General features: G+C 55.1%; 1 protein-coding gene across 1 annotated transcript in view; it reads right to left on the bottom strand.

The window, feature by feature from the left end:
- The window catches only part of PLXNA4 (plexin A4), a 446,153-nt gene extending 438,250 nt beyond the window's left edge, over window positions 1–7,903 (bottom strand). The window contains exon 1 of the mRNA XM_007177142.2: window positions 7,597–7,903. The gene's annotated coding sequence lies outside the window, so the exon portion shown is untranslated. The remainder of the gene's footprint in view (window positions 1–7,596) is intronic.
- Window positions 7,904–13,226: the final 5,323 nt, after the last annotated feature.

Genomic DNA, 13,226 nt, shown 5'->3' with positions numbered 1-13,226 from the left:
CTTATATGGAACCCATTATCACAGGCCCTCAATTTATGTACCTGTCCAGATCGCTCAACCCCACCAAACATCCCACCCCACGCCCAATTCTGGGCTTCAGCCCCCTGCCCTGCTCCCAGCTGGAGCGGCCCCAGGGACACCTCACCCCATTCATTCCTCTGCTCCGAAAGTTCCTGCTCCCTTTCTTCCTTCAGGGGCCAAGGTCAGTGTCCTGCAGGTGCAACATCTTCAGGCCCACTCGGGGGGAGCCACAGAAGCCCCAGCTCCCGGGTCTGACCCCATAGGCTCTAGTTTGACCTGGCATCACGACCCCAAGGGGCGGGGGAGTTTCTGCCTCGTGGGGTAAAAGGTGCCCAGGGAGCTGCAGCAGGAAGGACCCAGCAGGAGGATGGATGCTGGCCGTACCTGTCCTCCAGACTTTTCTGAGACCGTGTTCCCATCAGGCTTCTCCCGGTACGTCCTGAGCACCCAAGCCACCAGCTGTGTTTCCTCGGGAAGCTGTGGCTAGCTTGGTAATATGTCATTCTTTGTGCATTCCTTCCCTCCCTCTCCTCCCTCCTCCCTTCAGTCTTGCTGCCCTGGGATTCCACCCCTCAACAAAGTGTTACCACATCAGCTTTTGCCTTGGGCTCTGCTTTCTAGGGAACCTAGGCCAAGACTGGGGGTGAGGGGACAGGCAAGGGTGTCAGGCCCTGGGTTCCCCCATCACTTTCACCAGAACAGTCCATCTTGCCTCTGTTCTGTGCATTAGAATTCCACATAAAATGGAATTTGAATAGAGAATTCCACTGCATAAACATTTTTTAAATCACCGATCTTGACCAATCCCCTCATTTTATAAATGGTAATACTGAAACATAAGGTGATTTTTTTCCCAAGACCCCTTTGCTGGTAAGTGACAGAGCTGAAATCATCTACATCTGTCTCCAAAAGCTAGCTTTTCCCACAACACCAGTGCTGTTTAACCAGGGGGACATACCAGCATCATGCAGGAACCTGAGAAAATATACACCTCCTGGATCTCATTCCTGTCTGAGAACCTCTCGGCTACCTTGGAAGGACAAGGGGCAAACACTGAATCTGGAGTTGAACTGTCTACCCACCTGGCAAAATTCTGCTTGAAACCCTAGTATCTATATAATCACCAGAACCTAGTACTTAGTGTGAAAATTCAACTGAAACTCTTATTATAGACTCCACCCCTTCATTCACCGTCGGGAGGAGGCAAATCAAAGTGCTTGTTTTAGCGTTTCTTGGGGGATTCCCAGGGCCACTGCACAGTGTATCTACTTCTTGTGGTTTTACCAATCCACATTCGAGTGCTTAAAGGCTCTGAGAAGTCCTGCAACAAAGAACCTCTTTCTCTCTGGTTTACTCTCAGGATTTCTCAAACTCCTTTGACCGTGAAAACTGTGTATGTGTACCACCTATTCACAGAATATGCTCTGTGAAATTCTGCTCTACTTTAGGTATCACCTCCGGGCAGCAGGATTGAGATGGAGAGGAAGAAAATCCACGCTAACCTTCTCTGCAGAGTCAGCTGACGTTCCATGCAGGCTGGTTCAATCACACATCCCGGGGGCTGCCGCCCTGCCAGGCCCTCCTCTCATTGTCTATTCCCTCCACAAGAGGAGAAGCGATCGTCCAGCTCTACTCGGCTTTCTCTCCCTCCTCTTGACCTCTGGGCCAAAGCCAAAGAACAGTTTGTTCACCTCCTGGTTCCCGACCCCACTCTACCCAGAAGGAAATCCATGAGTTGGGCTCGTAGCAGACAAGTTCAAGGAGGATGTGAAGTGGGAACCCGATCTTGAGTGAAGACCAGGAAAGCCTTTGACCAGCTCTGGTTTTCCTTTCCTGTGGGTCCACTGACCTCTTCCTCCACAGCTCCTCTCCTCACGATTCCTAATGAAAATCCTTGTCTCTGGAAGACCTTGGGAATTGATTCGGCTAGTCTGAGTTCAGCACATCGACTGCAGAGACGATATCCTCTTAGCTAGTGATCTGTTTTGTGTTGGATTGACAAAACGTTCCAAAATCCAATTTGCTGTTGCGAATCCTGGTTCATGGAGAACGCGCCGTGGAGAGGGCGGGGTGTAGCCAAGCTTAGCTGGCAAAGAGAGGATGCCTGAGGTCTCGCACACACCTGTTGGCATGAGTCTGAGCAGGCCAATGGTGGCAGCCATTCCTGCTGCTGCCCAGCGGGGTGGTGATGAAATCCAAGTGCACCCTTTCAGCCACCTCAAGTTTGGCAGACGCTTCATTCCCTTCAGCGTAGAGGAGAAGCCAAATAAATAACGTGCAGAATAAAAGTTTGTCTTTCAGAGGGAAAAACCAAACTAACTGCAACAGAATCACCTGCGGAGGCTCCCTGACGTGTTCAGGCCAGAGAGGCCACGTCAGGCAGCTTAGTAGGCCCGACTTCCAGGTGGGACAGCACCCACCTAGGTGCACGGGCTCCAGCAGGGCCTCACTGCCCATACCTCTCAGAATCGGGATGTCATTCCTAACTAAGCGCTACGCTTACACTAAGTCTGCACAAAGACCTTCCTCACCCACAGCCCGTTTCCACCGATTTCCAGTGAATCTCTGCTCCAACACCATATGGTCCAGGCACCCAGCACAGCATGACATCCACAGACAAAGATTCCTTCCCTGCCTCTGCCTTCCAAAATCTGGAACCCTAGGGCTAATCAATGAATGAGTGAGCAAGTATTGAGCACCTACTATGAGCATCTTTCCCCAAGAAGAAGAGACTATCTACCGCGTAGCAGCCTGGGGCATTCATTCCACCTTAGTTCCCAGACCATCAACATGAGAATAAACAATCCCCACCTTACAGGGTGATTTGAAGGATTAAGTGAGAGAGTGCCGTTTCTACAATGCCAGCAAATCTGAAGTAGCCACTGGGAGAACTAGACTCCTACCAGCACAAGACTCAGAGCCTCACAGAATGAAAAGCAGAGATCGGGACTGCACTCATTCACTCCTCCTTCGTTTTTTCCCAGGATGAAATAGGAGCTGCCAAATGAGGCAAGAGTCACCCTCAGAAACTGAGCACTCTGCCAGAATGATCCTCGCAATTTCACAACCAACGACAGTCAAGGATAAGGCTCAGCCCCATTTGATGAAGGGGGAAGTCGAGGTTCAAAAAAATGAATAGATTTGCCTGGGGTCACAGAGGCGGTCCAAGGGAGAAACCAGATCTTCTAAACTTCACCCCAGCACACTCTCCCACAAACCTCTCCAGGGTTTGCTAGGGATGCAAACAGCATAGTAACAAGGAGGGAGGTCAGTCTGCCTAGGGCTGAGACCTGGCTCCACCCGCTGCCAGCTGTGTGATCTTGGACAATGTCCTCACCTACCCTCCCTCCCCCCATCTCAGTTTCCTCATGAGGAAATGGTAACAGTGAGTGCCTCTCTGGGCTGTTACAAGGAAGACACGGGCCAACCTGTGCAAACCCTTAAATGATGCCTCCCCCAAGTAAGTGCTCAATAAATACTAGCCAGCGTCGTCATCATTAATTATTATTATTTTCCACTCTGTTATTTTCACAAGGACGAATACCAACGTCCTCACAACCTCTTCGCTGGGGAGGCGGATGCCACAGGATCAGGATCATAAGCACAGGAATCCTGGGGCTCACGCAGACTCACCCCGGGACTCGGGAGTCTTTTCTTCCAAGCTGCCTCATACCAAGCAGGGAAGCAGCCCCCTCCCTCTGGAACAAGGCCTCTGCTCTGGGAATTAGGACCCCCTGCCTGTCTCCGCTTTCAAGATCCATCTCTTACCACTCAGCAGCAGAGCCCCCTTCCGTCTCCCTGCTGACTCCACGTTCCTGCCACAACTAAAAGGCTACAGTCTGGACAGTAAGGAGGGAAGAAGGAAGAGGGGCTCAAGTCCGGACCAAGGCAGGGGATCAGGTGGCGGTGCGCGGCAGGCAGCAGTGGGACTCACAGCTACTGAAGAGGTAGCTGGTGTCCGCAGGGCTCCACGTGGACCCAGCCTTGCTCAACAGAACCTATCGGGCAATTACCCTAATCACGTGCATCTCCCCAACAGTCGTTTGATTTATTAGTGCGCCATCTTTTTAAAATGCCGCTCTTAAATATAAATAACACTTAATCATCCAGCTGTCGTTAAATTCATGTTATATTGATTTCTTGGAGTGCCACAAATTTGAGGGCGAATGGGCTGGTGGATGTATGCACAAAGCCACGAGGTGGATTAGCAAGGGGGTGGGGGAGGGATGGGAGGAAAGGGAGGTGGGAAGGAGGAGGGGATGTCAAGGGAGAGAAATGAGCCCTGCTCAACTGCCGGAGGGTCTGAGCCGGTTCCACGTTGGGCAGCGCTGGACATGAATAAGAAGGGGAGAAGAGAGCCTAGGAGGACGGGCACGTCTGCTGCACAGACTCACCACAGCCTAGGTCGCGGGTCGGTTTTCTGTAGGGCTACCGCCCTGTCACAGCCCACTGCTGAAGCCACCCCAACAGGTCTCCGACGTGGCACTGTCTGTGTAGTGGTTTCTCCGGGTGAGGATGGGGAGAAACGACTGAAAAAAATGCCCCCTAGCTGGCTAGGAGGAGAGAGATTGGCAGCGATTTCTTTGCATCAAAGCTTGGTGATAACTAGGAGTTAAGAGAGGGTGATTTCCCCACCCCCTTGGCTCTCTCTCCACTTCAGGACTGCTGCCTCCCTGGAAAGCCCCCACTTAATTCCCAGCAGCCCTCATTGTGATTAAAAGGATCGGAGGCCAGGTGTAGGCAGACTCTGCCCTGCAGATTTCCCTGTCTGCAGGAAGAAGCGGCTGCGGCAGCAGCGGGCGAGGGAGAGGTGCAGAGAAGCAAAAAGGAAACAAGTTGGCGGCCTCAGATTCCTCCGGAAACGTTTGCAGAGCGTCGGTGGGCATCCAGAATGAAGTTCTGGGAGGACAGAGGAGAGCACGGGAGTACCAAATACGGCAAAAAGAACGGCTCGTGGGCAACCCAGGCCGCGCGCTCACAGCAGAGGCGCCTGGAGCACAGCCCCGCAGCAGTGAGGGTCTGCTGAAAAGCAGCTTTCGCGATTGGGGATTTTCCCAGTTTGATTCCCTTCTGAGCAGCGAGGAAGACCCCAGAGAACTTAAAAGGAAGGTCACAGAGGAGTGGTGGAGAGGGAGAGTGGCAACGTGACATGCTCCGGGGCTGGGCAAGAGAGCCCGGAAAAAATGAGATGTACAGCCAGCTTTACATAGATGTTAATTAATGCCTGCTTTGTCCTAGAAACCAAACTGGTACCTAACACTAAGTTCGGAAAGTGTGGGGATTTTTTGACCCACGTTAAAAAATGTTTAGCTTATCACCGGCATAACGACTGCTGGCTTAGCATGAATGTGATGGATCCTGAGCCTGCAAATATCCGAGAAAGGAAAGAAGGTAGGGAAGGAAGCAGAGAAAGGGGCAGAGGTCTACAAGCAAGACACACAGCCATTTCAGGCAGCTCTGGACCGCACCTTTTTGCCCCTTCAAGGTCCCGAGAGGAAATGTTTACCTGGGAGCCACCCACTGTCGCTGGAGTTCCCTATTTCCGTAGAAAACCGTGTGCTGCTCCAAGCGTACGGGGACCCCCGCCCCCGTCCACTCACCCAAAGGGCATGTGTGCGAAGTGTCCTGGTTCTTCCACAGCCCAAAGGACAGAGATGGGTCCTGTTGTCACATGTGGTTGGACGAGCTGACCACATACAGCAAGGCTCTTTGAGAAGGCGTGTGTATATCTGGCTATGTGTACACACAACCACCATTCTTAAAAAGAAAATAATGTCTGTTCCCCTGACTGGGTTCTCCCCATTGTGAGAGCTTTGCTTTATTCCATCTACCCTTTTTCAATCAATCAAAGGGCAGCTCACACAGCGCACAGCGGGAACACAATCTCCCTCCCGGGGACGTCTGGTTCTCTCCTCCCCGGCCTAGCCGAAGACCTTTTCAGGAGCTGAAAAAAGTTTGGAAATAGCAGAGATGGGGGTACGAAGAGGGCCCTTTAGTTCAGCACCCATCTTCAGGATTTACAGAATTAACCAAATCCTGTGCCCAGCACTGAGGCCCACTTGTTCAAAAGAATGTTGCCTCCTTTCTCCTCATGTTCTGGAAAACTCCCAACATATTTTTCCCACTGGTGGGTTTGTAGGACACTCTGAACACATGATCTTGTATAGAGAGCACAAGCTGATTCCATTTCTTGCCAAGTTGCCCAACAAGCTACGCCAAAAGGGACAGCTATAGAAACGCAGAACCTGGCTTATATCTACATTCAACTCCAAAATAATGTTGTATCTGGGTCTCACATTCTTCTCCCTACAATTGAGCCCTGAATGAATTGGCCTTTGACCACCCCCCCCCCAAAGTGGGAACTATGAAAAAGCCCTTTTGGAATCCAATCCCCTTTCACCTCCTCCAGAAAAAGTTTGAAAATGAGCAGCCTGTGAAACTCCAGCCAGGGAGAAAAAGAAAGGAGGAGCGTTAGGGAAATAGAACCTTGAACCACAGGCTTCTGGAGAGTGATTCTGCACGGCAGGAGCAGCCTGGCTCTGGAAGATGCTGCCTGACCCAAGAATGCCTGGCCTTCTTCTAGGGTGGACACTGCTGAGGTGGTCATGAGAGGGGGGGACCCTCCTCCCTTCCTGCACTGCACCCTCCTCCATCCCCCTTCCAGTTCTATTTCTCAGACACACAGCTCGGAAAGGCATGTGGCAGGTGTTACGCGCGGGCACAGAGGAAGCAGCCCCACGCTTCCCTGCACAGTGCAGAGAGGCTAGGGACACCCAAGTGCGTGTAAGATTGCTGCTGTCCACAGACTGGAGACGTGAGTAGGTTAGACGTTTTATGGAGGATCTGACCCCACACACTCTCCCTAGACAAGCAACACACCCAAAGCCATGCTTAAGCCCCTTCCTGCCTGAAATCCAGGCGCACTGCCGGGAAAGCAGTGCCTCGCTTCAGAAAGGCGTTTGTGCTGCCTCTTACTGGGGAAACGCAGTGTCTGTTCCACATGCACCGCCCTACAGAACTGCAGCCCCATCCGCCTCTGTGGCCCCCTCCCCGCGCGCTGGGCCACCACGCTCTCCAAAGATCTGTCTGAGTATCTGTCGGTCTGTCTCGCGTTAAAATCCCACGGTGCGCAAAGGCCACGGAGCAGAGATTACATTGGGCGGGTCTCCCAAGACCATTACTTCTCCTGTTTTTTAAACCAGCCAGGGATGCCAGCGGCTGGGAACTGAAAAAAATCGCTCCCTCAACCTAGCCAGGTGAGAGGGAGAGGCAGTAATACACAGAATCCCACCCCGAAAGTCCTGGTTAGAGAAGTCTGAGTCCGGGAGCGTCAGAGGAGAAAGAACATGGGAAATACCTGCTCCGGCCGCGCGGCACCTACGTGGGTGCCCAGGTGGGACGTGGGCAGGTGCGTGTGCATGGCGTGTGCCCGTGTGTATATGTGTGTGCGCGCGTGTGTGTGTGTGCTTGCGCGCAGGGGGCTGGCTCCGGGGCAGCCGAGGACTCCGGACCGAGCCGGCATCTCCGCCCGCGCTGCCCTCGCCCGGCCGCCCGGCCGCCCGGCCGGCTCCTTACCTGCAAGCGCCTCTTTGCCTGCTTCAGCGGGAGCGCCGCATTGACACTGCAGATGGTGCCGGTGCCGCTGCCTCTCGCCCTCCTCTGAACGTGTGCGTGTGCGCGCGTGTGGCTGCCTCCTCCAGCCCCAGCCCCGAACCAACGAACGCGAATACTCCACCGAGGCACGGGGAACCCGGGGGAAGGCCAGGGAGACGGAGGGCGAAATCAGAGCCTACGGGGCTTGACAGCTCCTCTGGCGGCGTCCAAGGTGTGCAGAATGTCCAACAAAAAGGTCGGGAAATGCGGCTCGCTTCCAAGCACCCCTTTCCCCACCCCCCAGCCCTGGAGCCCGAGCAGCAGCGGCGGCTCTCGGGGGCTGCGGTGGCGACGCGGGGCCGCCCCCTTCGTCCCCACCCCCGCGGGCTGAATGTCCTTGATGCCAAGCGGGCACGGCGGCGTCACTCCGCGCCGCCCATGCTCGCCCGGTCGGGCCGCTGCCCGGGCGAGGCGAGTGCGCGGGGGACCCGCCGGGGAGCGCTGTTGGCGCCTCGGCGCGCCTCCCTGGGCAGCGGCGGCCGCCCCCCGGCCACACGCGGCCGGCCGCGCCGCGGCTGCCCCCGCCTCCACCCGGGGACGGGCCGGGCCGGGCCGAGGGGCCGGAGCTGGGGGGCCGCTGGAGCCGCCGACTGCTCCCCGGGGAGGCGCGGGGCGGCGGCGGCCGCCGGCGCTGCGGCAGCGGAGAGCGCGGCCGCGGGCCGAGCCGGGCCTCCCGGGCGCGTCCCCCGGCCCCCCGGGCGGGCTGCTCGCAAAGTTTGCAGGGGGCAGGGAGCGGGGCCGCCGCTGGCTCGGCCGCCGCCGGAGCTCCCGGGCTGCCTGCTGCCGCCGCGGCTCGCTGCTGCTGTGCATTGAAGCCCGGCCAAGCACTGCAAAAACTCCAGCTGCCTGGCGCTCTCTGGGTCCTCCTCTCCTCCCTCCCGCCCTCCCCGCTTCCCAGCCTCCCTCCCTCCCTCGCCTCGCCCCCGCCCCTCCCCGCCGCCCGCCACCCGCCACCCGCCGCCGCGCTCCCTCCCTGGCTCGTGCTGGCTGGCTTGGAGCTCGGCTGACAGCTAGACCGCCCGAGAGCTGCCGGCAGAGGGGGCAGGGGGCAGGGGGCGCCTCCCCGCACCCCGCGCCCGCCGCCGCCCGCCTAGCCCGCGCTCCCCGCTCCCACGTTTGCGGACACCCGCCTGATCCCCTCGGCCCGCACCGGGCGACCCTGCCGGTGGCTGTGTGGGGCAGAGGGGCGCGTACTTGGTGGCAGGGGCGCCGGGTGCGCACGGGGGATGAGGCACACAGCCGCCTCGGAAGGTCCGGATGTGGGCGCCGACGGTCGGAGGGACCCCCAGGTGCTCAGAGCCGACACCGACACAGGCACCCGTGCCGAATCAGAACCCCGCCCCAGAACCCCACACGGGACCTGAGGACGGGGAGGCTGGGTGAGATAGCATGGGTGGACGAGGGCCCTAGAGCTCGCTGGGTAACCTGCCTCGTCTAGTCCTGTTTCTATTAAGAGGCCGACCTGGCTCCTCTCTTCTCGAAAACCCTAGATCCTAGACCAGAGCGAAAACAGACAAGGCCAACATCCGGGCAGTTTCTAAGTCCAAAGAGAGAGATCAGGATGTTGCTCTGGTTCAGACAGCCATCTGGCAGGGAGCAGACACCTGAGGATGGAAAGTGAGCAGCATTACCTCTGAAACCTCTGCCTAGATCCTAGGCAGCATTGAGCCCCGTCCTCCAAGAGAAACTGAAGGGATTCCCACACTTATTTAGCCCCAGACTTCCAGGGATTCCTCACTCATCCCCATGACACCAGAGCGCCCCAGAATGGCACCATGGGCAATCACCCAGGATGACCCTCGAAAGGAGCCCATGCTTTCTGGCTTCCTCCCTCATGGCTGCCCACTTTCCTTTTTCCCCACAGCCAGCAATTTCCGGTCCATTCCTGTCCTCCCATCAAGACACCTTCAGGGAATCTTCCTATTAGGTGGAAATGACTGACAACAGCATACATTTCTACGCCTTCCTGTAGGGCTTCTATTTTCAGAGATCAGAGTTGTAAACCAGGGAGACTGAAACCAGCTGTGTGCTGACGGGGTCTACAAGCCCCAAGGTGGACAGCACACCCGGCTCAGGCCGGGCCCACCTAGACGGGCCTTGCTGAAGCTTTGCTTTGGAGAGGTGGCTGCCTGGATGAGAAGGAGAGAGCCAAGCCAGACGGAGGATGAAACCAGACGTTGGGTCGTTTGGCGGAAGGGTATTCCAGGAGACAGAGTGGAGCCTTGAGAGCCTCTGGTCCTCTGCTGAGTATCGCAGGGCCCAGAAAGCAGCAAGGAGTTATCTTATTAGCTTGCGTTAATACATTGATCCGGCTCCTCTCTTCTCAGAAACCCCGGATGCCAGACTCTAGATAAAGCACGCGATATCAGGTTAGTTTCAGAAGTCCAGAGAAACATAACGAAATAACTCGATGATGCTGCTTCTTGGACCTCCATCCGGAGTTGAGGAAGCCCAGGGCCAGATGTTTCTCCAGGCAGGACTGAGATTAGGGAGAGACAAGCCAGGCGCCCAGGAGGCACTCACACTCAGGCTCCTTGTCAGGCTGTCCTCACCCTGGTCGTGGTCCCACTTTGAGGTGTCTTCTCTAAAATTGCTGCACGGGACCATCACAGGCCTTTCCCAGAGGTGACAGCCCAGACAGCCCCATGAAAAACCCTAATGGGTTACTTATGGAATACAGTTCCATAAAAGCGGGAGGGAGGGGGGATCCTTTCAAATGTCTGTTTGCCACTCAGCTTTCAGGGCATGCCATAAAAATGCCGGAAGAGGGAGAGAGGGAGTGAGGAAAAACAGCTCTGCTTCCATTCTCAGCCATCTAGCATGTATTTTTAATACAACTTGATTTTTTCACTTGTAGCTTGTGTGTGTGTGTGTGTGTGTGTGTGACTATTGCTGGTAAGACACAGGTCCATTTTCTGATGGATGGATGGGAAGTCAAAGATCTTTTTTTTTTAGCGGTAGCAAATAAAATGTATTTATTATTCTTTATCTCCTGCCTAGTGTGTGGCGTCATTTATTTTCATTCAGAGAAATGAATGCCATGTGGTGCCTGAAGAGCAATAACACAGCCAAGTGACACAGAGGAAGTGAGGCAAGGAGCTGGCCCGACAGTGGGCAGGTGAGGGGTGCCAGCCGAGTCTCCTGTTGTCAGTGGGGCTGAATGGCCAACGGTCTCTTCCTTCCTTCCCCTTCCACTTAACAACCGAGTGAAAGGTGTGCTGAATGCGGCAGTTATAATGTCTCCGTAAGGAAGAACACGAACAGTCAAATTAGCAACAGTGTGGGACCTGATTTTTTTTTTTTTTTTTTTTTTTAAATTATGATGGCCCCTTGGATTTGCTCTCTCAAGGCTGGAGAGTGAGATGGGTTGGGATGAGTAGTGCTCTAGACCGGAAGTTAGAAGACCTGGGTCCTAGAGCTGGCTCTGACATCCGCCAACTCCGTAATTTGGGGGTAGATCAGACTTTCTCAGTGACACTCTGTCCTCTCACCTGCCCCATTTACCCCTTGGAGATAGTGACATTCAAGGGAGACGCTATCTATTCATGCGCTTGGAAACTCTAAGGTAAGTGCGATACACACGTAAGGGATCAGCGTCGCTTTTCAAAGACCACGTCTTTTTTAAATAGCACCACACGGTGAGGGCTGGAAGGTCCTCTGTCATGTTGACCATTCTCGGTGGTCAGACGCACTAGGAAAGGCAGCCTCCACACCGGTTGAAAGCAGGTTTCTGCAGTAGGTGCAAACCCTCCTAGCTCCCACACGTCCCCCAATCCCACCGGCTGTGGAGCGGCAAAGAGAGACACGAGCTTTTCTCCTGCTGACGGTGGGCCTGTAAGTCACCCACCCTCCCCCTGGGGACGCTGAGTAGGTCACTGGCTGGCTTACGGCCACAAGAGGGAGAAGCTAAATGGCATGCTGCTTCGTAAAGTCCTGTGTTCTAAGGAGGCTATTTTTGTGGCAGTTCGGTGGTAGTTTATTGAGGGGTTTGAGGAGTAGAGTATTGGCTCATCTTTCAGGCTGAATAATAGGCCAGATTTAATAGGAGAGGGGAGAAGAAATCCTTAAGTTTTCCTTCACTTAGCCACCACTGTTTTATTAGTCTAGGAACAGAACTTCTATTTAAGTTGATAAAAAGCCAGATTTGCTCATTAAATAAATCACCAGAGCCTGGTGGTACTATAGAGAAGTTTCCCCCCCAGTAGCTGGCCCCATGGCTGGGTTTCAGACGGCACACCCGGTGCTGGATGAAAAACGGCAGGCAGTCCGCGGCTTAAAAACCTAAATTGTGGCGCCACCTGCAGGAGAGTGGAAATATCAACATTATCCCAACTCAGCAGAGACTGGGAGGAAAGAGCCTTCCTTGGTGACCCTGCGCTGGAAACAGGAGGCCAGGGTTCCAGACAGAGAGAAGGACCCAACTCCCCACTGACCCCTGATTTCCAGGTGTGTCACCAGATGTCCACCACACACTCCAGCAGGCTGCAAGCTGCAGCCTTCTGAAAGCTGCCATTTCGTGGTATGCGCAGCTGCTCTCAAGATTCTCAGTCTATTGAAACAAACTTCTTCTTTCCTATTTCCTAAGGGGTTAAGTCAGCCTCTAACCCAAGCGTTCTATTTCCAAGACTCTAGGCCATAAAATAGTAAAACAGGACGGAGAAACGACCGCCCTTGGAGGAGGGTGGGGGGAGGAGCGTCCCTATGCCACCCCACTTCCTGATTGTACTTGACCTTGGTGGCTGGGTATTGTTAGTAGACCCACACCGTCCCAGGCTTCTCCAGCTTGTGGGTGCTAGCGAGGACACAGTGATGGTCGCATCTGAATCTCATCTCCCAGCCTTCTCCTGCTCATGCAGACTTGGCCTCCACTGATAGCCCCCTCCCTGTCTCCTCCCATGTGTCACAGACCCCCAAGGGTGGCTGTGCTGAGGAACAAGTCTGATCATGTTATTCTTCACAGGCCTCGTCATGGAAGTCCACTGCCACAAGCCACGTGATGGAAGGACATCTCTGCCATCACCTCTGCCCGCCTATACCGCGGGGCAAGGCCAGCCCTGCCGCTCTGCTGTGGCTTCCCAGGCCACACCAGGGGTCTGGTGCCAAGGTCGGGGGGATGCTCGCTCCCTTCCCCCACTCACACACCGTGTGGATCTTGGGCATCTGGGCCCCGAAGCAGCTCCCACACCTCCCTGGGTCTAAGTGTTAATCCCCTTCCTCCCCAGACGCCTTCACCTACCACCTCTCTCCAGAATTCTTCCTTCTCTTCCACCTAATGAGCAAACTTGTCCTTTCAACTGCAGGAATCAGAAATGGGAGGATGCAAGGGGTGGGGTAGGCATGTGACCTCACTCAATTGGCCAGAAACATCAGAGTCCCAGCTCTGGCCAACTCCGTATCTTGCTACAACAAGAAAATGTAAACACTTCCGTGTGACCCGTTTTGGGGGTTCAGTCCCAGGAGGCATGAGGTCCTATAGCACGCCTGAACTCCAAGAACCAGATGCCATTCATGGCTTCCACATGAAGGCTCCACCTTGCCTCTGCCCAGCTCAC

This window comes from Balaenoptera acutorostrata, chromosome 7 (genome assembly GCF_949987535.1).
Source record: "Balaenoptera acutorostrata chromosome 7, mBalAcu1.1, whole genome shotgun sequence".
Taxonomy (NCBI): Eukaryota; Metazoa; Chordata; class Mammalia; order Artiodactyla; family Balaenopteridae; genus Balaenoptera; species Balaenoptera acutorostrata.
This window is presented reverse-complemented; position numbering and strand designations above follow the sequence as displayed.